General features: G+C 40.9%; 1 long non-coding RNA gene and 1 other non-coding gene across 2 annotated transcripts in view; both read right to left on the reverse strand.

Annotated features, from left to right (window-relative positions):
* Nucleotides 1-2,389: 2,389 nt before the first annotated feature.
* Nucleotides 2,390-25,063, reverse strand: part of LOC110348848 (uncharacterized) — a 36,739-nt gene continuing 14,065 nt past the window's right edge. Inside the window, exon 2 of the long non-coding RNA XR_002394424.2 lies at nt 2,390-2,811. This is a non-coding gene — a long non-coding RNA (uncharacterized LOC110348848). The remainder of the gene's footprint in view (nt 2,812-25,063) is intronic.
* LOC147821938 (U6 spliceosomal RNA) lies at nt 10,534-10,640 on the reverse strand. The gene has a single exon (XR_015446357.1). It is a non-coding gene; the product is annotated as a U6 spliceosomal RNA (small nuclear RNA).

The raw sequence follows: 25,063 nt of genomic DNA on the forward strand, positions 1-25,063 counted from the left end.
GGCCCATCCCAAAGGAAGGACCTTCCAGGACAAAGGAAGGCAGTGTGGCATGTAGTTCTGACACAGCTCTGTAACATAAACTGTATGCAATCAGGCTGTAGTATGTGACCATGTAAGGGAAACAGAAACAAAAATTGTATAAAAGGTAAAACCCTACTATGCTCAGGACTCAGCCTTTGGATGTGAATCTGCTGACTCAGTGCTGGCACAAATAAAGCTGCTTCCTGGAAAAAGCTTCAGTGTCCTGTCTCTCTGTGTGAGAATCCTATAACAACATTGTCTTCTGTGAGAGTACTGATTAGGGTCCTTTAGCTGAATGACCACTAGAGTGGCATTGACAGCCCTCCCCAGGGTGCTGTCATGCTGAGAAAGGAGATTAGGGAATGGGAAGAGGCTAGACAATAGGGTATGACCTGTCAGTAATGGAAAATGGTTAAGTCACAGCCAGAATACATGCACAGAACAACTCCCAATGGTTCACATCTGATATCAAGGAAAGATATAAAATATGGTGACCACTGGCTTCAGGGTCATGGCTACTCTCCTGTCTTGCAGTGGTGTGTCCTTCATGTAACACATATGTCCACCTTTCTTCTTTTTGTACTTCACTTCTTTATCTTCTTCTACTTTATTTTTGGTACTGGGGATCGAACTCAGGACCTTGCGCTTGCAAGGCAGGTGATGGAACCACTGAGCTAAAACCCCGACCCTCTTCTTCTACTTTAAATAAATGTTACATTTTTAAGTTTATTGACTATCCCAGCCAATTCTTTGGATGGGACAAAAAGAGCTTGGAACCACTGGACAACACCCTGTCCAACAACAATACCATACTTAAGGATCAACTCCTGGCAGAGGCATCTGGCAACCATGGGTTAGATTGACCAGGTCCCTAGGAACTAGGGCACAGGTTGCCGGAGGACTGAATGTCGGAGTGGCCCTGAGTAGGAAGAGTATATCTCTTCCAATTACTGGTATGGGGGATTCTGGTATCTCCATAAAGACAGATTGGAAAAGGAAGTCTTCCAACCAGCAGTTCAGAGTGGGGGTAAAGAAAGCTGCTTGGCTAACTTCTTCAAAGCTCACAACTTTGAAAAGAGATGAAAGCTCACCCTGAGGCAGAAGATTAGGGAATGGCAGGCTGGTTGGAAGATAGGATGTAATCTGTCAATTACAAAGACCTGGAACTGAGGCTAAACAATAGGATGTGACCTGTCAATCACAGCCAGGATGTGTAGGAAGAACAACTTTTAACAGAACAGGTCTGATAAGATTATAAAACACAGCAGCCATTTACTTAATCACCACCGAAATCTTCCTATTTTGCTATCTTCCTGTTTGTGCTGTCAGCCCAGAGCACCCATCTGCTCTGGTGCCACACTTGCCTTGACTGGCAACACATGGTGGGTATCATTACCTGTATCACAACCCACTCTACAAAGTGAGTTCAAGGAAAGCCTGAACTACAAAGAAAGATCCTATCTAAAAAAAAAATTCACAAAATATCCTGCCCGTAAGAGTGGCCCCAGAGATGGAAAAGAATACTGGAGTTCAGGTCCCTTTTTCAGTTGGAGATATCCAGCATTGTAAAGAACAACTACCCCAACTGTCAGAGGATCCTAGTAAGTTTGTAGATGGGTTTCAAACTTAGATCCTTGCTTTTGACTTATGGAGAGATGTCCAATTCACTTGGCCACTTGCTGTACCCCATATGAAAGACAAAGAAGCCTATAAGAGGTTAGGATCTCTGCAGGTGAGTAATATGCTTTAAAAACAGAAGCAAACCACCACAGAGAGGCTATTCTTCCTTCAACAGAAATTGGGACTATAATACTAGTGATGGACTAAAAATGGTGTCCAATATGTTAGCTGCTCTTACCATGAGGATGAAAAGGTACACTTAAAAATCTGTTAATTTTAAGGTGAACAGGGTCATACAGGGGAAAATCCAACTGTCTTCCATCATTGATTAAAAGTCCTTCATAAATATAGATCCATCTTCTAGGGAGGCGCAAGCATTAGTGGGACTTCATTTCATTTGTCAATCAGCCCCAGATATTTGGTGTAAATTACAAAACGTTCAGATGGGTCCACCAACACCTATAGCTAACTGCTAGTTATGGCCTTTTCTGCATTTAACAATCAGGATGCAGAAGGGAGACAAAAAAAGAAAGACTAAGATTATAGCTGTTGCAACTGGCAATGCTTTAAATTCACCCAGGTTGTCTAAGGGAAAACATAGGGTCAATTGAGAAAGAGTTCCTATCTCAAGTGCATTAAGACTGAACACTGGGCATGAGACTGCATTAGGCCTGGTGTGACCTGCACAGCATAGGGTCCTAAGCCAGGAAGAGTGGTGGGAGATGAAGAAAAGATGATGAGACCAAGATTACTCTTGAAAGCTGTGACCACATGGAACCATAGCTTGTCAGGAGCTAATGGACACCTGGAGCACCATGAGCTCTTTATTTATAGTGGAAAGCAAACAGGAAGAGAAGGTGGGGCAAATAGTGCTTCATACCCTATGTGGCCAACGCAGAACGTAGAGTGTTTTGTGATTGGGGCACATGCAGGAAGGGAACAGGGAAGGATACAATGTAACTGTCTCCTGGGGCTACACCATCCAGGGTCTACAATAATCTATGGAGGAGAAAGTAAGCAGGGAGAAGAAAGGGAGCAGGAAAGAGATGAAGGACCATCTTCAGGCTCGGCTCGTGGCATCTCTCCCTTTTCTTGTTTGTGACTTGAGGTGATTCCAATGTTGTTCCAAGGCAAGGTGGAGCAGTTGGTGCTGGAACATTCAGCAGCAGACTAGAATCAAGACAATCAGTATAATCAGGACAATTAAGAGTGCAAACATGGCAACCACGGTGTCCCTGCCAATACTGGAAGGACTGAACCCATTGAGGAGGTCCAGCACTGCTGAAGCAGCTTGATCTGGGGCAAGACTCTGAACCTGTGCATGTTGTATGCCTAGAACTTGTGTACATTTTTAAAATCCAGATTGAAGTTGGCCTAGTGGAAGAAGATACTCATGAGATGAGCAGTAACCTGTTCCCTAGGGCCATGTTGTCCCATTATATTTTAGAGCTGTAATACAAATGGGTTTAAATTCAGCATGTCAGTGAAGCCCTTGATGGAATTAAAGGGCTTTAACTTGTGTTCCTAACTTGAGAACGGCTGCCTCAAGTGCTTCAAGTTGAATCTGAATCTTGGAGTCAACATCCTCCTGAGTTTCTAAGGCATAGGAGGTATTTTTTTGGTCAGATGGTTGACAAAATGAGTGGATGGTTTTGGCCAAAGCCACAGAGGCAAACCATGGTGGAGGCAAGAAGAGTGATCAGAGTCACAATACCCAGGATGATGAGGTAAACTATCTGTCAGGGATGGCTCAATTGATTTTCTATCTCTTTTAGTACTTGGAGCCCTCTGTCATTATACCAGGATCCAGAAAGATCAGTGGGAATCATGACAAAAGAGGGATGATACAACACAAGAATGGGCAGTGTATTGAGACAAGTAGCACAGTTGGTAAGGTCACAGTTGGTACAGGTAACATTAAAAGTATCATCAGTGTTATTGGTAACATTAATGGACCCACTAAGGAAAATATAGGGTGTCTCCACACAAGCATGTCCCCAGTGGCTAGCAGCTCCCACGTGACTCCGGTCTTTAAGGCTATAGCTGGATTGCATTATTTTATGAGTATATGCACCAAGCCTCCACAGGCTAGGCTGTCCGAAATGATGATTAATTTCAAGAGAAGTAACTGGAAAGAATCCACTGTAATTTAACAGTACATGAGAGCATTCTGAAAATTACACAGAATGTATGAGTCTGATTGATATGGGAGGTACAACAGTTAACCCATGACACTGAGCCTTTGAGTGGAACAGTGGCTGTTCTACTGTGGCAGGGATAACTAGAACAAAATATATTAGACAGATCCATGCTGTCTAACTTAAAAGATTTTTATTTTTTAAAATTAATTTTATTGGTACATTTTAGGTATACAATATGATGACATTCATCATTAGAAATTTGCACATTTACATAATCTCTTGTGGTTATTTTTTCCCCATTCCCTGCCCTCCCTTTAACCCCCCCATACCTCCCTATTTACAAAGAATTTGTTTCCATTTTTTCATTTTCTCATATTAATTCCATTTCCTTTTTTCCTTTCCCCCACTCTACCCACTTCCACTTTGCTCCTTTTCTTCCTATTTCACATTATCTATTATACATTTTAGTCCTTATTTAAACTTTGTTTCTCACACCAGAGAAACTATTCAGTATTTACACGTGTGTCCTGTTTATTTCACTTAAGAGTATGGCCTCAGTATGCATCCATTTAGTTGTAAATGTCTCTAATTTCTCATTTCTTATGGCTAATACTCCATATTATTTTTTAAAAACATCACATTTTCTTTATCCAGTCTCCAGTTGATGGGTATTTGGGCTGTTTCAAAGTTTTAGCTATTACAAACTGTGCTGCTATGAACATGGGTGCACATATATCACTATGGTATGATTCTTTTAATTCTTTGGGGAAGATACCGAGCAGGGGAATACCTGGGTCAAATGGGACTTCCAGTCCTAGTTCTTTGAGGTATCTCCATACTGATTTCCACAGTGGTTGCACCAGTTGACACTCCCAACAGTAGTGGAGCAGTGTTCTTCTTTCCCCACAGCCCCACCAGCATTTGTTATTGGTTCATTTCATGAAAACAGCCATTCTTTCTGGGGTGGGGTAGAATCTCAGCGTTATTTTCATTTGCATGTCTCCAATGACCAGTGATGTTGAACATTTTTCATGTTTATTTTCTATTTCTAATTCTTTGTCTGAGAAGTGTCTGTTCATTTCAGATGCCCATTTTTGGATTGGGTCTTTAAATGTGGGAGGTCTGATTTTTTAAAGTTCTTTATAGATTCCAGATAGACCTCTGTCTGAGGAACAGCAGGTGAAAATTTTTTCCCACATTGTGGGTTGTCTCTTCACACTGCTGGTGTTTTTTCTTGCTGTGCAGAGCTTTTTAGTCAGAAGAGATCCCACTTGTTGATTGGTTGTGCTAGTTCATGGGCAACTGAGGTTCTGTTCATAAAATCTTTTCCTACACCAATGTCTTCAAGAGTTCTACCTAACCTCTGATTCAGCTGGTTCAGCCTTTCTGTTTTAATATTTAGATCTTTAATCCATTTCAATTTTAGTTTAGTGCGTGGTGAGAGATATAGGTCTAGTTTTAATCTTTGGCAAGCTGAAACCCCATTTTTCCAGCATCATTTATTAAAGAGGCTATCTTTCCTCCAGTGAGGGTATTTGGCTCCATTGTTGAACACGACATGGCTGAGTGTGACTGGAGATGTTTGTGCATCTTCTAATCTGTCCAACTGGTCCTCAGGCCTGTTTCTTTGCCAGTCTCATGCTGTTTTTATCACAGCAGCTTAGTAGTACAGTTTCAAGTTGGGGATTGTGATACCCCTGCCATGTCTCTGTTGCCTAGAATTACTTTTGCTATTCTGGGTCTTTTCTTATTCCAAATGAATTTTTGAATTGTTTTCTCAAGGCCCATGAAGTATGCTTTTGGGAATTCAATTGGGATTGCACTGAATTTATATAGCAGCTTTGGAAGTATGGCCATTTTCACTATGTTGATTCTTCCTACCCAGGAGCAAAGGTTGTCTTTCCATTTTCTGATACCATTTTCAACCTCTCTTTTCAGAGTTTTCAGAAAAGAGGGCTTTAATTTCTTGTGTTAGGTTGATTCCTCAGTAATTCAGTTTTTTGCATGCTATTGTGAAAGGAATTGTTTGCCCTATTTTTGTCTCAGTGAGCCTGTTGTTCATGTAGAGGAAAGCTATTGATTTCTGTGTGTTGACCTTGTATACAGCTACTTTACTGAATTTGGTTATTAAGTCTAGAAGACTTTTGGTGGCATTCTTGGGGTCTTCTATATAGAGTATCATGTCATCTGCAAATAATGACAATTTGACTTCTTCACTTCCTATCTTTATTCCTTTTATTTCTTTCTCTCGTTTAAGTGCCATGGCTAATGTTTCCAAAACTATAATAAACAGGAGTGGTGATAGTGGGCATCCTTGTCTTGTTCCTGATTTGAGTGTGAAGGATTCCAGCTTTTGACCATTTAGTATGATACTGGCTATTGGTTTTTCATAGATGATTTTTATCACATTGAGATAGAGACTGTCTATTCCAATTCTTTGTAGGATTTTTACAATGAATGGGTGTTGTATTTTGTCGAATGTTTTTTCCGCATTTATTGAGATGTTCATATGGTTTTTGTCTTTGGCTCTATTGATTTTTTTTTTTGGTATTGGGAATTGAATTTGGCTCTATTGATACAGTGTATTACATTGATTGATTTGTGTATGTTGAATCATCCCTGCATCCCTGGGATGAATCCCACTTGGTCAGGGTGTATGATCTTCTTGGTGGTCTTCTGCATTCTATTTGCCAGTATGTTATTAAGGATTTTTGCATCTATGTTCATTAGTGAGATGGGTCTATAGTTCTCTTTTTTGGTTGGGTCTTTCTCTGCTTTGGGGACCAAGGTGATGCTTACTTCCAGGAATGAGTTCAGGAGTATTGCTTCCCTTTCAATTCCATTGAAGAGTTTAAATAGTAGTGGCAGTAGTTCCTCTCTAAATGTCTTTTAGAATTCAGCAGTGAAGCCATCAGGACCTGGGCTTTTTTTAGTTGGTAAGTTTTTAACTACATTTTCAATTTCATTGATTGATATTGGGTCGTTTAGAATTTTTAGGTCTGTTCAACTTTGGTAATTCATACGTATCTAGGAATCTGTCCATTTCTTCTCTGTTTTCCATATTATTGGCGTATAGGTTCTTGAAGTATGTATTGATGATCCTCTGGATTTCTGCTGGGTCTATTGTAATTTCACCCTTTTCATTCCTCATTCCATGGAACTGGGCCTTTTCTTTTTTCTGATAAGGTTGGCTAAGGGTTTGCCAATTTTATTTTTTCGAAGAACCAACTCTTGGCTTCACTGATTTTTTTGTATCATTCTTGGGCTCCACTGCATTGATTTCTGCTCTGATCTTTATAATTTTCTCCATTGTATGAGCTTTGGGTTTGTCCTTCTCTTTTGCTGGAAGCTTGAGGTTCAGCATCAGCTTGTTTAATTGGGCTTACTCGGTTTTCCTAATGTGATTATTCACTGCTATGAAATTCCCTTGTAAGAGAGCTTTCATTGTGTTCCATGGATTCCAATACGTTGTACTGTCATTGTCATTTAATTGTAGGAATTGTCTGATTTCTTTAGTTTCCTCTGTGACCCATTGGTTATTCAGAAGTGTATTGTTCAATTGCCATGTTTATGAAATTATTGCTATTTCTTTTGCTATGGATCTCCAATTTCATTGCAGTATGGTCTGATAATGTACAGGGGATAACTTCAATTCCTTTGCACTTAAACATGTTCTATGAGCAAGTATGTGGTCTAGTTTGGAGAACGACCCATGTGCAGCTGAAAAGAATGTATATTCTGATTTTGTGGGGTGGAAGACTCTGTAAACATCTGTAAAGCTCATTTGTTCAAGAGTTTGATTGAGTTCTAGTATTTCATTGCTTATTTTTTGTCTAGTTGAACTATCTATTTGTGACAGTGGGGTACTGAGGTCCCCCACTACTTTTGTATTAGTGCTTATATGATTTTTCATGTCCGTTTATATTTTCTTTTATATAGTTGAGCGCACTAGTGTTTGGTGCATAGATATTTATGCTTGTCATCTCTTCCTCTTGGACAGTTCCCTTTACAAGGAATGAAGTGTCCTTCTTTGTCTCAATCAGTGTTGGTTTGAAATCCACTTGATCTGCAAAGAGAATAACTACTCCTGCTTTTGTTCAGGTTCCTGTCACATGGAGTATTGCTTCCCCCCCTTTAACTTTCAGTCTACGAGTTTCTTTTTGAATTAAGTGTGTTTCTTGTATCCAGCATATTGTTGGATCTTGCTTCTTGACCCATTCTGCCAGTCTATTTCTTTTGATAGATGAATTGAGACCATTTACATTGATGGTTATAATTGATACATATTGACTTATTCTTGTCATGACTTCTTTTAGTTGTATCTTCCTCCTTTGCATGTAATTTCTTGTAATGTCTGATGGATTCATTCTGTGGGCTTCCTGGGGTTGTGATCCTCATTGTCTTGTCCTAGGATATTATTTAAAATTTTTTGGAGTGCTGGTTTGGTATTCATGAAGTTCCTAAGGCACTTTTTGTCATAAAAGTATCTTATTTCTCCATTAATATGGAAAGATAACTTTTGTAGGGCACATCAATCTGGGTTGGAGGCTGTTTTCCTCTAGGGCTTGAAATATGTCACTCCAAGCTCTTGCTGCCTTGAGGATTTGCAATGAGAAGCCTGCTGTGATTCTGATGGGCTTTCCTTTGTATGTGATATTTCTTTTCTCTAACCACCTGTAGAATTTTTTTCTTCTGTTGGGTTTCTGGAATCTTAACAATTATATGCCTATGTGTAGTTTTTTTAAAATCAAGGCTGGTTGCAGTCCCATATGCCTCACTTATCTGTACATCAAGTTCTTTTACCCTGCTTGGGAAGATTTCTGCCATCACTTCTGTGAACAGATTTTTTTATGTCATCTGCACTCTCTGTTTCGTTTCTTCATTGACTGTGATCAGTCTTATTTTATTCTTCTTTGCATCATCTAGAAGCTGCTGGGTTGATTTCTCATGGTCCCTTACAATTTTAAAGAAATTTTTCTTTTCTTGGTCACTAATTGCAATTTTATCATCTACATCTGAAATTCTTTCCTCACATTGGCTCATTCTGCTGCATAAACTTTCTTTTTCTTTAAATATTATTTTATTGGTACATTTTAGGTATACAATATAATGACAGTCATCATTGGAAATTTGCACCTTTACATAATCTCTCTCGGTTCCTATTTTTCTCCCTTCCCCTCCCTGTCCTTCAACCCCTCCATCCCTCCATATTTACAAAGACTTTGCTTCCATTTTTTCATTTTCTCATATTAATTCCATTCCCTTCTTTCCTTTCCCCTACCCCTCCCACTTCCCCTTCCCCTTTATCCCTTTTCCTATTTCACATTATCTACTATACCTTTGCATCCTTAAACTTTCAGTTTCTCACACCAGAGAAACTATTCAGTATTTACATGTGTGTCCTATTTATTTCACTTAAGACTATCACCTCAATGTGCATCCATTTAGATATGTCTCTACTTTCTCATTTTTTATGGCTGAGTAGTACTCCATTTTATTAAAAAACCACATCTTCTTTTTCCAGTTTCCAGTTGATGGGCACTTGGGCTGTTTCCAAGCTTTAGCTATTACAAATTGTGCCACTATAAATGTTGGTGCACATATATCACTGTGGTATGATTCTTTCAAATCTTTGGGGGAAGATACCCAGCAGAGAAATAGCTGGGTCAAATGGGACCTCTAGCCCTAGTTCTCTGAGGTAGGTTCATACCGATTTTCACAATGGTTGCACCACTCTGCACTCCCACCAACAATGGAGAAGGGTTCCTTTCTCCCCATACTCCCGCCAGCATGTTATTGGTTGATTTTTTTATATTCAAGATAGTACATCCCTGCTTTATTAAACAAAGAGCCAACTCGTGTTTGTGGGGAGGCTGGGGCACTGTGCCATTCTCTCAGCAGTACAGAAGATCATGTTTCCTGTCATTGTGCTGGGACCTGAAGGAAATGCTGGCCATGTCTGTGAGAGTATTGCCATTCACAGAAGACCATGTTAAAAATCTTTGCTCATTTCTGAACTGCTTAATATAAACCAAAGTTTAAGTATGAAAAACAATTAAACACTTCTGCATCATCCGTGCCTTTTAGGCCTGTCTGAACTGTACTGCAGTAATTTCACATTCAGAATAAGTTACTGTCAGTGATTCTTCATACATGAATTCAAGTGAGTTCTTGTCTGTGTCCACACCACTTTTCTCCTCACCTTATGCATAATTCATTGCAAGTTTATTTCTTATACAATATGCTCTAATCCCTTTTCTTCGTTTTAGTAATATCTGCAAGTGCCCCTTTATAGCCTGTTGGTTTTAACCACTGCCTTAACATTTACTTCTTAGTGCAGCTTTAAAAAGCTCCAATTTCATTCAGTCCTGATGCTCTGTTGCTCTGTCACTGTGCTACAGGTCCATGAAACCAGCAGCCTGGTAATGTCTTTGTGGGGCCCATTTCACTGTTAACTTCAATGCTCCCAGTCTGAATCCACAGTGGTCTATCAGACACTGCAAGGGAGCAGCAGGACTCGTCACTGTCTGATGTAATAGCTCCCATTTGTTGAGACCTGCAGAGTGGGTGGATGTGCAGCAAGACTGGGGTTTGGGTACCACCTTGCCACTCCACACTTTGAGTCTCATCTTCAGAGAGGAGTCATTTTCTTCATTCCTGTACCACTGTGGTTTTAAGTGAACACAAGGAGGGAGGGAACCTGAGCTAGAATTCTGATACTGCTGTGTGAAGTGGCCTTTTGAATGTGCATAAAAATATGGAATGCTTCACGAATCTTCATGTCATCCTTGCGCAGGGGCCATGCTAATCTTCTTTGTACCGTTCCAATTTTAGTATATGTGCTCCCAAAGCAAGCAAATTGGTTGATTTCTTGATAGCAGCCATTCTTTCTGGGATGAGGTGGAATCTGTGTTGTTTTCATCTGCATCTCTCAAATGACCAGTGATATTGAACATTTTTTCAGATGTTTATTTGCTGCTTTTACTTCTTGGTCAGAAATGTTTTTGAATTGGTTCTTTCAATTTGGGGGGGGGGTCTGATTTTTTTCATTTCTTTATAGATTCTAGACAGTAGTCCTTTGTCTGAGGTACAGCTGCTAAAATTCTTTTCCCACGTTGTAGGTTGTCTCTTAGCTCTGTTGGTGCTTTCTCTTGCAGTGCAGAAGCTTTTTAATAAGATGAGATCCCAGTTGTTGATTCTTTCTGCTAGTTCCTGGGCTACTGGGGTTTGTTCATAAAGTTTATAATAAACTTTTCCTGTGGCAATGTCTTTGAGAGTTCTACCTGTCTTCCAGAAAGTTTAGTGTTTCTGTTTCAATATTTAGATCTTTAATCCACTTTGATCTTGGTTTAGTGCATGGTGACAGATATGGGTCTAGTTTTAATCTTTGGCAGGCTGAAATCCAGTTTTTCCAACACCATTCATTAAACAGGCTATTTTTCCTCCAATGAGTGTGGTTGGCTCCTTTGTCAAAGATGAGGTGGCTTAGTATGTCTGGAATTGTTTCTGGATCTTCTAATCTATTCCACTGATCCTTGGTTCTGTTTTTTTTTTTTTTTTGCCAGTACCATGCTGTTTTTCTCACAGTAGCTTTGTAGTATAGTTTTAAGTTGGGGATTGTGATACCCCCTGACATGTCTTTGTTGCTTAGAATTGCTTTTGCTATTCTAGGTCTCTTCTGGTTCCAAATGAATTTTTGGATTGTTTTCTCTAGTTCTGTGAAGTATACTGTTGGAATTTCAATTGGCATTGCATTAAATCTATATAGCAGTTTTGGAAGTATGGCCATTTTCCCTATATTCGTTCTTCCTACCCAGGAGCAAGGGATGTCTTTCCATTTTCTTATATCCTCTTTGAACTCTTTTTTCAGAGTGCTGTAGTTCCGCTATCAGTTTTGATAGCCCTTGGAAAACCGAGCTCCTGAAAGGAATGTTACATTGATCAATAACATGTCAGGCAGCCTCACCTGGTTGAGTGGAAGTGACAATCATGGAGGAATAGCTGTCTACAGAAATATGAACATATCTGAGGCAACCAAACTTTGGAACATGGGTCACATCCATCTGCCAGAGGTCATGAGGATTCAGGCCTCTAGGACTGACACCCTGGATGGGTGATGGAATATGAAGTATGCAGATGGAATAGGCACGAACAATGCTGTATGCTTGTTCTCAGGAAATATGAAAGTCTGCATAGAGTGGAAGCATTTTGGTGAAAAACAATGTGAGGCAGTGTCCTGTTGAAGGGCGAGTGGAAGACGCTGAGGAAGGAAAGGAGCAATAGGATTATCAACAGTGTTGTTTCCTTGACACAATGGCCTAGGGAAGGAAGAATGTGCATGAATGTGTGAGATGAAACAAAGATAAATGTGGCATCTCACAAAGTCTCTCAGACAATGAAAAAGCTGAAAGAGAACTTCACTGGTAGTGGAGCAAAGGGTAGCAGTTTCTATTTTTTGGACTACACCCACTACATAGGCACTGTGTGAGTACAAATTGAAAGCAACAGAAGCAAACTCCTCAAGCACCCAAATGGCAGCCTATAATTTGGCACACTGAGGAGATGTAAAGCCAGTATCTTGAGATCTAGGGCCGGGGATTTAGCTCAGTGGTTCTGCCACCTGCCTTGCAAGCACAAGGACCCGAGTTCAATCCCCAGTACCAAAAAAAAAAAAGTATCTTGAGATCTATTCCCACTCGAGGAATAATATCCCACAAATCCATTAGAGGAGCTGTCTGTGAAAACAGTAATGGCTCCTTCCAAAAGCAACAACTGGACAACCTTAGGGAAAGTGAAAGGAGTAAGGTTTGCAAATTGTAAAATCTTGTCCAAAGGCAGATGACTGTCAATCTGTCTGGGGAAGTAGGCTAAGGCAGTCTGCCAATCTTCAGAAAACTGTCAAACCCATCACTGTTGTTGTAGGGAATAAGGTATAGAGTATATGAGCTTCTCTCACCAGGAATTGAAGACAGTGTCATTGTCCATGGCCTATCACAGCAACCACTGAAGAGGGATAAGGGGTAAGAGAGTGGGGTGGTGAGTTAGGAAGATGGATCCACTCAAGAACCCCGAGTCTGGCACAGGGCTCCTGTTGGGATATGGAGAGTGGACAAGGTCACCAACCATAAAGGCTGTTCAGGGACAACACGAGTGAGGGCTGCCTGTTGAATACCCTTCTCCACCTTACACAAGGCCTCACAAGCTGAAGGGGTTAGGAGGTGAGTCAAGGTGGGCGAAGGGTCACCTTCAAGGATTTTAAATAATGGCTGGTAGTCTGTAGTCATTAAAGATGACAGTCAAAGCCAGTTGATGTCTCCCAAGAACTTTTGAAAATCATCAAGTGCAGAAAGGTGATCAGTGCAAATCTGGGCAAGTTGAGGTCTTACCCAAGTATTTTCTAGAATATGTGCCAAATAAGAAAAAGGGTATTTTTTGGATTTTATCCAGGGCTATAACCAACCCCAAAGTGGAAAGTCCCACCTGCAAGGCAGAGTAAAGTTCCTGGAGCACAGGTAGAGAAGCATGGGCTAGAAGATTGCCATCCATATACTGAATAATATAAGCCTGAGGGAATTGTGTCATCAGAGGTTGTATGGCCCAATTCACATATTCCTGACAAAGAGTGGGACTGTTGGTCATGCCTTGAGGTAGGCACTTCCACTGACACCTTTTTTTTGGTACTAGGAATCAAACTCAGGACCTTGAGCTTGTGAGGCAGGTGGCAGCACCACTGAGCTAAATCCCTGGCCCTCCACTGAAATCTTTTAGTGGGGTCTTGATTATTGGGTGAAGGAAGACTAAATGCAAAATGTTTAGTCAGAAGGAAAGAAGTCTGGTAAAAAAAAGTCCTTGAAGTCTATGACCAATAAATGAAAGGACAAAGGAATCATGGAAGGACTTGGAAGTCTGGGCTGCAATGCCCCCATAGGCTCCATGATCTTATTGATTGGACAAAGATCCTGTAGGAGGCACCATTTTCCTGATTTTTTTTATCACAAAAATTAGAGTATTTCAAGGACTAGTGGAGGGTTCTAGATGACCTGCTCCTAATTGTTCCTCTATAAGCTGGTATGCAGCTAGGAGTTTCTTCTGTGGTAAAGGCCACTGGTCAACCCAGACTGGATCATCTCACAGCCAGGAGATGGGTTTGGCCACTGGTTGGGGTGGAGAACTGACCAACAGCCCTAGGAAAAATTTGAGTAGCCCAAACCATGGCAGTTCAGTTTGTGACAGGGTATGACAGGCTTTTTTCTTCCCTGACTATGATGTCCTGACCCCATGTGGGAGACTGCCTGTGAAAGTCTACTCACAAAATTTTGGAAAGCCTCATCAGGCCCCTCTCTGATAGTGGTTATATCCATGGTTTTTTTACCTTTCAATGAGAGCTCTCTCTAAGCTCGCAGTGCTGCAAGCTGTATCTGATCATAAGCTGGTTGGACATAAGTCAACTGGTTAACCAGACCCGTCTGATTGCCCTCTCCAGTGAGCATGTCCATAGTAATGGGAACCGCATGGTACTGTTTGAGCATGGCTTGTTATGCACACTGGTCAATGTACACAGACTTCCACAACAAATCACCTGAGGACATGCAAGCCTTGGCCGGGGCTTTCCAATCATCTAGGGGCATAGCCGAAGTGGCTACCACCGCCACAATAAAAGGAGCTATGGGCCCATAGGCAATAACAGCCATTTTTAGCTCTTTCAAAGTTTTAAAAGGAATAGGCTCATGTTGCCTAAGCATTTGCCTTGGATTATTTGAGTTGGGAACATCTATGATGGGGTATATTCCAGGCCTGAAACATTCCCAGGCTTCCCCTTGATCATGAGCTCATTAGAGTGCCATCTGTGTGTTGGGGGTGGGGTGGGGCAGACCTACAGCCAATGTGGACATCTGTAGTGCAGCTAAAGTGCCCTTTAAGGAAGTATAGCTTTTGATTTCACCCAAGATAGTGTAACTGCATTGAATTTTGCTTTCAGCAGCACAGAAATGAGAAGAGCAGCCAGAGCTGCAAGCCCCAATGCATTCTGTACATTGGAGTCTGCCTCATCCCTTGAGACCTCTGAGGAGCAATCAGAAAACTCAGAGAAGGGCTTCTCCACTGGGGCCAAGGGCTTCACCAGGGCTGAGGGCTCCATTCCCCCGACTTCCCCCTCAGCCTCAAGCTGCTCAAAGGCCACTTTCATTTTCTCATAACCCTGAACTGTTTAAAGTGTGACGCTGTGTTTGGTACTGTATCAGTGGCACATTCAATCGCAGGATGGGCATCTGAACACTCATTAACCAATGACCACAAAATAAAGGTAAAGATAGGAATCTTGTCCAGATCCTTGGTAGTATAACGATCTCTCAACTGTTTCCCTACTTTATGCCAAGTATCAAGATTCACCGTGTCCTGCTCTGGAAACCAAGGACAAGTATCCTGAACAAAAGAAAGAAAAGGGGCCAGGGATTTAGCTCAGTGGTTCTGCCACATGCTTCAAAAGCGCAAGGTCCTGAGTTCAATCCCTGGTACCAAAAGAAGCAAAACAAAAACAAACTTATCCAGGATCCCAAAAGAAAAGAGCAAAGCTTATTTAATTTGACTATAGTCCTCTTAGCTTTTAGTAATTCCTGTAGCAATTGAAGATAGAGCTGTCGCCCATGTGAGCCTGACTGTTCCATGTTTTACACCCAGCAAACCACTCACCTCCCTGCTTTGTGCACTAATGGAAGTGTCTCCTCACCTGAATTCTGAAGCCCCTCACACCAGCCACATTGGGTGCCAGATGCTGGGACCCACATAGTGTAGAGTCTGAGGCCAGGGAGAGTGGTGGGAGATGAAGAAAAGATGATGAGACCAAGATTACTCTTGACAGCTAAGACCACATATTCATAGCTTGTTGGGATCTAATGGCTATCTCAAGCACCATGTACTCTTTATTTATAGTGGAAGGCAAACAAAGAGAAGGTGGGGCAAATAATGCTATGTGGCCTATGTGGCCAAGGCACAATGTAGAGTCATTGTTTTGTGATCAGGGCATGTGCAGGAAGGGAACAGGGAAGAATACAATGTAACTGTCTCCTGGGGCTACACCATCCAGGGTCTACAATAATCTATGGAGAAAGGAAGCAGGGAAGAGACGAAGGACCATCTTCAGGCTCAGCCCATGGCACTGGTCACTGCCTGGCCCTTGCTCCAAATGTGAAGCAGCCAATATGCCTAACTCCTGGCACTTGAGGCATTCCCAGAGAGGAGATAGGCTAGCCAAAACTCTCATTTCCTACTCTGATAATTGAAGAGGCCTAGGAGAACCTGTAAAGCCCTTCTACACACACATTGCCATCTCCTAGGAGGAAACCTGGGTAATGTTAGATGTCATGGGTGACCCAATTCAACTGCTACTGACACAGGGGCAGGCCATTCCATTTTGATTTCCTTCTTTGGAAAACCCTCCTCTAGGTCTATAGCCATAGTGTGGTTGAAACCCATAGTCAAGAGTTTCTTTACTTCTCCTCCTTTCCTGCATCTTAAAGTCCAAATGTTTAACTATAAGTTTATAACTGTCTCACACTGTCCTACTCCCTTGTTAGAAAGAGATTTAATAGCAAAATTAGGGGCAATTCTCAAATTCCAGCTAAGGCCAAAACATTTTTCCTGTTGGGACTACACTAGGTCTGCCTGACCAAATTAGCCAACAGGTGGATCTTGCTGCATGGTATAATGGAGCACCTGGTATGGCAAATTCAGCTATGCCAGCAATTATGACTGAAAGGGGCATCACGCTAGATAAAATATATCCATCCATACTTTTCTAATGAAAATATGTACAGTGAACCCTCAAGTTATGACTGGCCTGACATATGAATTTGAGTTACAACTGGATTTTTAGTTTTAATTTACAAACAAAATCTTGAGCTATGATCTGAATGCTGGCTGCTTGTGCTTCCAGATGGTCTCAGATTTAACTCTTAAAAGAGTTCTGGAAGAAACATTACTACATCCTTTCCTGTATGGGGTTGAGAAAACCTGGGCCAATGTCTAAGAACAGTGAGATCTTCCTGGAAGTGTGGTCTAAAATTATACAGGAGAGAAACTTTGAAGGCTGTGTAAAGGAGCCTGAGCCTTCAATAGACCAACTTGAGTTATAACCAGCCCTCATGAACAAACTGAGTTCATAAGTGGTTCCACTGTACTTTAGCATAATGGTAGCCAGCTGTGTGTCTCAGTAGCTACACTTGGGGAATACAGGAAGAACTTTGGACTTTCTTGTTATTACGAATGGCAAGGTGTACATGTGCAAAAGAGTCAACAGGTGAGTTTTACCCACAGAATGTTTCACTGTACATTTTGTGCATCACTTGGCATTACAGGGGCCAGGGGCTAAAACATACCCATACCATACTTTTGTAATATAACTATGTACTTTACCGTAATGGAGGCCAGGTGTGGCTGACAGTAGCTGCATCTGAGAAAAATAGGAACCTATCTGTACATTCACCCATTTGGCAGATGAATGGCAAGGTGTGTATAGGAATTCCAAAGCAGCAACAGATGAGTTTTAGCTATGAAATGCTCATTGTTAAATTTCTTTGCATTTAGGATGTTTTTATTTTTCATTTTAATTTTAAAAATTTTTTTTGGTACTGGGGATCAAACTCGGGACCTTGTGCTTGCACAGCAGGTGCCAGAACCACTGAGCTAAATCCCTGGCTTATTTTTCATTTTTATTATTTATTCTTTTGATACTAAGGATCAAACTCAGGACCTTGTGCTTGCCAGGCAGCTGCAGTGCTACTGAGCTACATCCCCAGCCCTAGGATTTGTTTTAAAAAATGTTTTCTTTTGCTTTTTCTTATAGAATTAGCCCAATTCATTACAATAGCACATAAAAACCAGATTTGCAAGTTTGGGAGCTGGTTAAAAGTGAGTCAACAGGAGACTCATGCACTGATGATGATGATGATGATGATGATGATCATGACTGACAATGGCCATTTGAGCCAAAGATCCTGTGACAGTGAAATGGAGCAAGAATCAACTGATACAGACACAGGGAATGAAGACCTTCTTGATTTACATGAGGAAGAAAATGGCAATGCAAGTACATATTTGACTAGTTGAAATGCAACAAAATGGTCCCACATGCATGAATGATCCAATGTTAGAACTAGGTCCAAAAATATAATTAGTTTCTTGGCAGAGGTGAAATCTATTGGACAGAATCCCAGCACTGCAATTCAATGTTGGAGGGTGTTTGTAACAGACAATATGCTACATGGTGTGAAATACCCAAATGATGAAATATAAGTAAACCAGTCTGTATGCACCAAATCATACTCAAAACTGTGTTTATTATGACACCTCACTATTTGAACAGAAAGCATTCATAGGTCTGTTGTATTTTGGCAGGGCTTTTTCATGGCAATCATAGGAATGTAAAAGACTTATGGAGAACTGGTGGGTGCTGGCTTGAGACTTGTAGAATAACAATGACATTGAAGAGATTTGGTTTTCCACAAAATTGCCTGAGGTTTGATAACAAAACTACCTGCCAAGAAAGAAAATGAACCAACAATCTGGCTGCTACCTGCTCATTGTTTGAGAGCTTTGTGTCAAAATGTCAAGCAATTTACACACTATCTGAATACATGACTATTGATAAACAGCTTGCAGTGTTTCATGATCACTGTAGCTTTAAGCAGTATTTGCCAAATAAACTTCACAATTTGGTATAAAAATATACGCCCTTGTAGATGCAAAGACATATTTTCAATTTAGAAATATATCCTGGAACTCAGCCAATAGGTCTTTATTCATGCAGTAATAAAAAGAATGATTCTGTAAACAGACTTGTTGCTCCTATCTTTCAAACTAATCAGTGTGACATTCAACAATTGGTTTACCAGATACTGATTGATATTACATTTGCTAACAGAGCACAAGTTGACCAGTGTAGGAACTTTACTCAAGAATAAAGCAGAAATTTCCAATGAAATGATGCAAATTCAAAATACAGCAGTGTACAGTACAATCTTTGGATTTCAGACCTAACACTGGCCTTGTATATGGCAAAGAAAAACAAAGTAGTACTGCTGATGTCAACATTGTACCATGATGGCAAGAGTGACACAGAAACCTTGACAAAAATGAAGCCAGAGATGGTAACTTTTTACAACAAAACCAAAGGTAGAGTAGATGCTGTTGAGTTATGCAGCAACTATGCTGCCATTTGAAACACAAAGCATTGGCTAATGATTTTGTTTTACTCAATTCTAAAGATGTGTGGCACAGTTTCACAGTTTGCAAAGAAAATAACAAGTACAAAGTATCATGGAGAAATTTTCCTAGAGGACTGGGATTGAAAAATGATAAAAAGATCACTTACAACAGAGGAAGAACAAAATATTTCTGCCCAAGGAAAGATGCCAAAAAATTCTGGAAAAGACTGGTGAGCTAATAAGTGAACAGGCTGGTGCAACATCACAAAGATCTACTACGACAATAGGAAAACCCAAAAGATGCCAACTGTGTTCCCCCCAAATGACAGGAAAACAAAACATAAGTGCTAACAGTGTAAGCAATACTTGTGTAGGGAACATGCAGTTTTTCATGTGTGAAGACTGCCTTGGGTGTGACAATCAAAGCAAAGATTATTCCTATGGCAGACTTTTGTTTGTATATTCACTATAGTTCATACAAGAATTTATTTCTGAGGTTATCTTTTAGGTTTTGTAAGCAACTAAACAGCTGATGTATAGATGTTGATTTTTATTCTAAGCACTCATTACATATTTTGCATTTTACTTTATTGATATTTTATTTTTCTGTTAAGTACACATGGTTAAATAAAACTGTAAAATAAATAACTCATCAGTAGAAATACTTCTAAAAATAAACATGGGCATTATACACCCCTGATGCTCCTTTAAACAAAATTTGACTGAAAGACTCCAGCTCATTTCCTAAACAAAAGCAATATGTAGTTGAAGCAGCACATAAAAGCCTCCAGCCTCTCATAGAGAGGTTTCTCAAATACAGCCTTTTCAGTCCCCTTGCAATACTCCCATTCTCCCTGTAGTAAAACCCACATGAAAACACAGGATGGTATAAGACCTCTGCCTCATTAATGAGGCTGTCGTCCCACTCCACCCTCTAGTGGCAGATCCATATATAATTTTCTTCCAAATCCCAGGGAAAGCTAGCTGGTTCTCAGTCTTAAGATTTTAAAAATCCATTTTCCCCATCCTCCTATATTCAGATTTCTTCTACATCCCAATTTCTATTTCAAAAGAAAAGCAGTAGTATACTTAGTTCTTCCATAGGTGTTTAGAGACAGTCCTCACCTTTTGTCTCAGGAACTAGAGGACTTAAGGAATTTAGAACAGGAAGCCACTGTACAGTATGTAGATAGTATTCTGGTTTGGATTCCAACTTGGAAATTATCCAACTATAATACTGTACAAACTCTCTGTAGAATACTGTACAAACTTTCTGGCTAAGAAAGGATATAACATCTCCAAAGAAAAAGCTTATATCCCTCAGAAAGTTCAGTATCTGAGATATCTTCTTGCACCGGGGAATGACAGTTGACTGGATCTAAGATAGCTATGATCTTGGGCCTCCTGCCACCAAACAACAGCTTTGTTCCTTCCTGGGAATTGCTGGCTTTTGTAAGATCTGGCTACCTAGTTCTGCACTAATGGCAAACCCTTTACATGAGGCTGTAAAAGGTCTTGAGTCTATACCCTTAGAATAGACAAAAGTGCCTGAAATAACTTTAGGGAAATAAAGTATGGCCTTAACTCAGGTTCCAGCACTGGGAATACCTGAACTAATAAAACCCTTCTTCCTCTATGTATCAGGAAATAGAGGAAATGTGTTGGGGTTCTTGCCCAGTGCTATACTTTTCAAAAAAGTTGGATGGGTTGGCTGCTGGACTGGCCACCCTGCTTGAGCTACATCTATGCTAACAAAGGAAGCTGCAAAGTTAACTTTAGGACACAGGCTAAAAGTTCTGGTTCCCCCTCAGGTGAGGGATATTCTGGAGAAAAAAGGCTAATTGTGATTGTGGGAGACCAGATAGGAAGACTGAGGCTTAATCAGCCTCCTCAGTGAGCACTAAGAAGAGGGCAGGCAGAGTGCTGACACACTACAAGGAAAAGTAAAAACACATGAGATCCTGTTATTTACCTGGACAAGTATCATGGAGGGTGGTAGACAGATGAATCCTAATTGCTTGTACCCCTGTCTGAATAAAGCCAAGGTGCACCCGTTACTTGGTGCTCTACATTGAAGTGAGACAAGAGGCCCCTGGCCCTTCACATTTTAACTTGATTCTGTGTCTCTTTACTTTTCATCCTCATCACCCCTTGGCCAGGTTCAAGCTTATAGGCTGGTTCCTACAGGAGCCACCCAAACAGGGACTTGATCAAGGAAGTCCAACCTAAGGAAAAAGGTAGTGACTCAGCAACAGGGACTTCCACAGTGGAGAGGTGACAGCTGGCAAAAGAAAATGGCAAAAGGAGAAAAAAAGGAAAAAGGGATGTGAGTGCATATGGTAGTCAGCTAGGGTAATGGGGCAAAGTTCGTCAATTGAAGTACAACATTATATTCCTTTTTTGGAAATTCCATTGCACCACTCTGGCACACAAATTAGTACCCAGGTGATTTCTCAGATATTGCAAGATATTATCAAACATAATCCTTGGTGGGCTGGAGATTTAGCTCAGTGGCACCGTGCCTGCCTCACAAGTGCGAAGTCCTGAGTTTGATCTCCGGTACCGAAAAAAGGAAGAATTACCAAACATAATCCTTGGTTTCCTCAGATGGATACATTTGATGTAGAGGTGGGATTGAGTGTGAAGTTTGGAGCATGCTTATACTCAGGGCTCTGCTACATGTCCTAAAACTTTCTCCATATAGAGCTGAGTCTGTGCAGTTCTTTGCCCTTTAATTACAGGGAAACATCCTACACCTAATGTACCCTTGAGAGAAGATGAAGATAAGGGTGAAGAGCCCTGGTCCCCTCCTCTTCTTCCATCTGTGGTTGAGATAGAAGCAGTATCTTCTTATCAAAGACTGGTTAGACAGGCTGTGCTTAAGAGAGCCCTTTGGGACATGTGCATTTACAATTAATATTCATCCTGACTCTAACAATCCACAACAAAATGTTCACAAGCACAATCCCTTGGAGTAAAAGTTGCTCAAAGAATTAAAACCCAGTGTCATGAACAATGAGGTTCAAGGACCTTTCACATTAGGCTTATTGGAGTCTGCACTTGCTTCCTTTAGACAATGAGCATTTAACTAAGTCTTGCCTCTCTTAAGGGCAATACTTAACTTTTCACATTAACTTTTAAGAATTAGCAGCTAAGTAAACTCAACAGAACTAGGTGGGAGGACACCTGGAGATTACAAAAGAAATGTTGCTAGGAACAGGTCTGTACTCAGATCTAATTTCACAGTTAACATGTCCAGACCAGGCTTATCAGCAAATGGGCCTTATAATGAAAACAAGCCTGGGTAATTAAACCTGAGGATAGTATTCCCACTCAGTCCTTCTTACACATTCTTCAAGGTCTCCATGAGCCCTATGCCCAGTTTTTAGCCAGGTTGTAGGAAGCCATCCAATGACAGATGCCCAAGCAGCAGAAATTGTGGTGCTGCAGCTGGCTTTTAAGAACACTAATAAGGGGATGGAGATTTAGCTCAGTGGTTCTGTCACCTGCCTTGCAAGCGCAAGGTCTCAAGTTCGATCCTGGGTACCAAGAAAAAAAACCCAAAACGCTAATAAGGACTGTAAACAAGCACTAGGGACCATCAGAGTGACTAAAAATCTTGGACTTATTTGAAAGTTTCAAGATGTGGTTATTGAAGGTCATAAGTCCTCTATATTTGCTCATTATGGTTGGTTTAATTAAACAGAATTGGGCTTCTTCAAAGGTCCAACATTTTAATTGTGACACAACAGGGAATATTCATAAACACTGCACTCAACCTCAGACAAGAAAGGGTGCAATTGTTCCTCCCTGGGAGGGGAAAGCACCAAGCACTGGTCTGAATTGCCACAAGGGAAATCATTGTGTGGGACTATATGAAATTGAACAAAGGTTACTCCATGTTGCCTCACTCGATACTCCCCCTCCCTTCTGAGTAAACGATGTGATGTCATTTCTGGGAAGAAAAACAAAGGTTCACGAAATGCACACTGTTCTTTGAAATTACCCAACTCCCCATAAACAGAAAATGTACTGGAACATGCTATCTACTATCTAAATGTACTGGAACATGCTATCTAAATCCTCTAACCATCAGCATCTCACTTTTGTAATCTCTGCTTGCTAACTTCCCCTTGCAACCCCTATAAAAGAGCCTCGGACTCTGAGCCAGTTGCCTCTCAGCTTGTTTGCTTGGAGAGTGCCACCTGGCCAGACTAATAAAGGTCTGTTTTACTTTCCGACTTGTCTGGTGTGTTCCTTCTCAGGTGTTCTTCGCTACTGTCAGCTCCTCGGAGCGTTTGGTAAGGCCCTCGGTCTTACAATTGGGCTAATCAATGTAATTCTAAATATTATCAAAATGGCACCACACTGGTGAGAAACGGGATGCAGGCCTGGCCCCAGGCCCAACAATGGGGGCATTCCCAATATGGGCTTACAGCCCCATTCCTCTCAGTCCTTTGACAGCTGAGTCCCTTGTTACTGGTGCAGGATTAGACCTTCCTGCCACTGAATGGGTGACTTTGATTGGTGGAGATAAACCAGTTATGATCCCCACAGGAATCTGGGGATCTCTTCCCTTAGGTACTATGGGTCTAATCCTAGGAAAAAGTTTAAACCTCCAGGGTATTAAAGCACTCCCTGGGATTGTTCAACTTGGGAGAAATTTAGGTTGTGGTTCAGTCACACTATGTTTGGGTTTTTGAACCAGATTATATTGCTCAACTAATTCTTTTACCAGCTGTTAAAACCACAGCAATTAGGTGAGAAGTAAAGGATTTAGCACCACCCTCCCATAAGAAAATGTTTTTCACTCAAGATATTGTAGGTCACCAGCCCATGTACAACCTTAAGGTTAAAAGAAAATATTTTCAAGGGCTCATGGATACAAGTGCAGATGTTTTGGTGATGGATTCATCCCACTGGCTGCCTGCCTGGCTCACCCAAGCAGCAGCCACCTCTTTGGTGGGGATTGGGTCCTCCAGACAGGTTATACAGAGTGCTCTACCTCTGCCTTATGTAGGCTTTGATAATTTTAAGGAAGTCTTTCATCTATGTGTAGCAGGGATCCCAGTCAATTTGTGGGGCAGTGATCTGCTGAAAGAATGGCAAATTCAAATTACTAATATGGCAATTCAACCTGTTGATAGAAAGATGCTTAAACCTATGGAGGTTTATCAGAGGAATAAAAGGAAAGATCCTGGCTATGAAACAAATTTTTAATGGGGTCATTGTGGCTTTTCCCCATCCCAAAACCATTCTCATTAAATGGAAAATTGATGTGCCTGTTTGGGTAGATCAATAGGTCCTACCAAAGGAGAAGCTCATTTGCCTATGAGCATAAGCAGAACAGTTGAAAGTGGAACATATCAAGCCTTCCACTAGCCCCTGGAATACTTCTGTTTTTGTTATACCCAAGAAATCAGGAAAGTGGAGGCTGTTTCAGGATTTAAGAGCTATTAATGCACGTATTTATCCTAAGGGCATTTTGCAGCCTAGACTCCCCTCTCCCACTGCAGTCCCAAGGGACTAGCCTACAATAGTTATTGATCCTAAGGACTGCTTTTTTACCATCCCTTTAAGCCACAAGACTGACCTTGTTTTGCATTCTCTGCTCCTGCCACTAACTTTGTTGAGTCTGTGCCCCATTATCAATGGACAGTTTTGCCAAAAGGAATGATGAATATCCCTACCCTGTGTCAATATTTTGTTGGTCAGGCTTTAGATCCTGTGAGGAAAAAATTCCCTCAAACTTATATAACACACTAAATGGATGATATATTGCTTGCTGTCAATTCTCAGCAACAACTTATCCTTCTTTTTGCAGAAACTAAATGGGCTTTAGTAAAACATGGATTATGCATAGCCCCAGAAAAATTCAAACTACCTCTCCCTATAGTTACTTGGGAACTCTGGTAATGGAAAGAGTACTTCAAGTCCAGAAATTAACATTAAGAGACTTGTTATGAACACTGAATGATTTCCAAAGATTGGGGGACATTAACTAGATTTGCCCAAAATTAGGAATATCTACATACCAGTTAAGCAATCTATATAAAACATTACAAGGAGATCTAGATTTGA

Source organism: Heterocephalus glaber, unplaced genomic scaffold (assembly GCF_053883595.1).
Source record: "Heterocephalus glaber isolate CG9 unplaced genomic scaffold, H.glaber_assembly_v1.0 deba00001687, whole genome shotgun sequence".
Taxonomy (NCBI): domain Eukaryota; kingdom Metazoa; phylum Chordata; class Mammalia; order Rodentia; family Bathyergidae; genus Heterocephalus; species Heterocephalus glaber.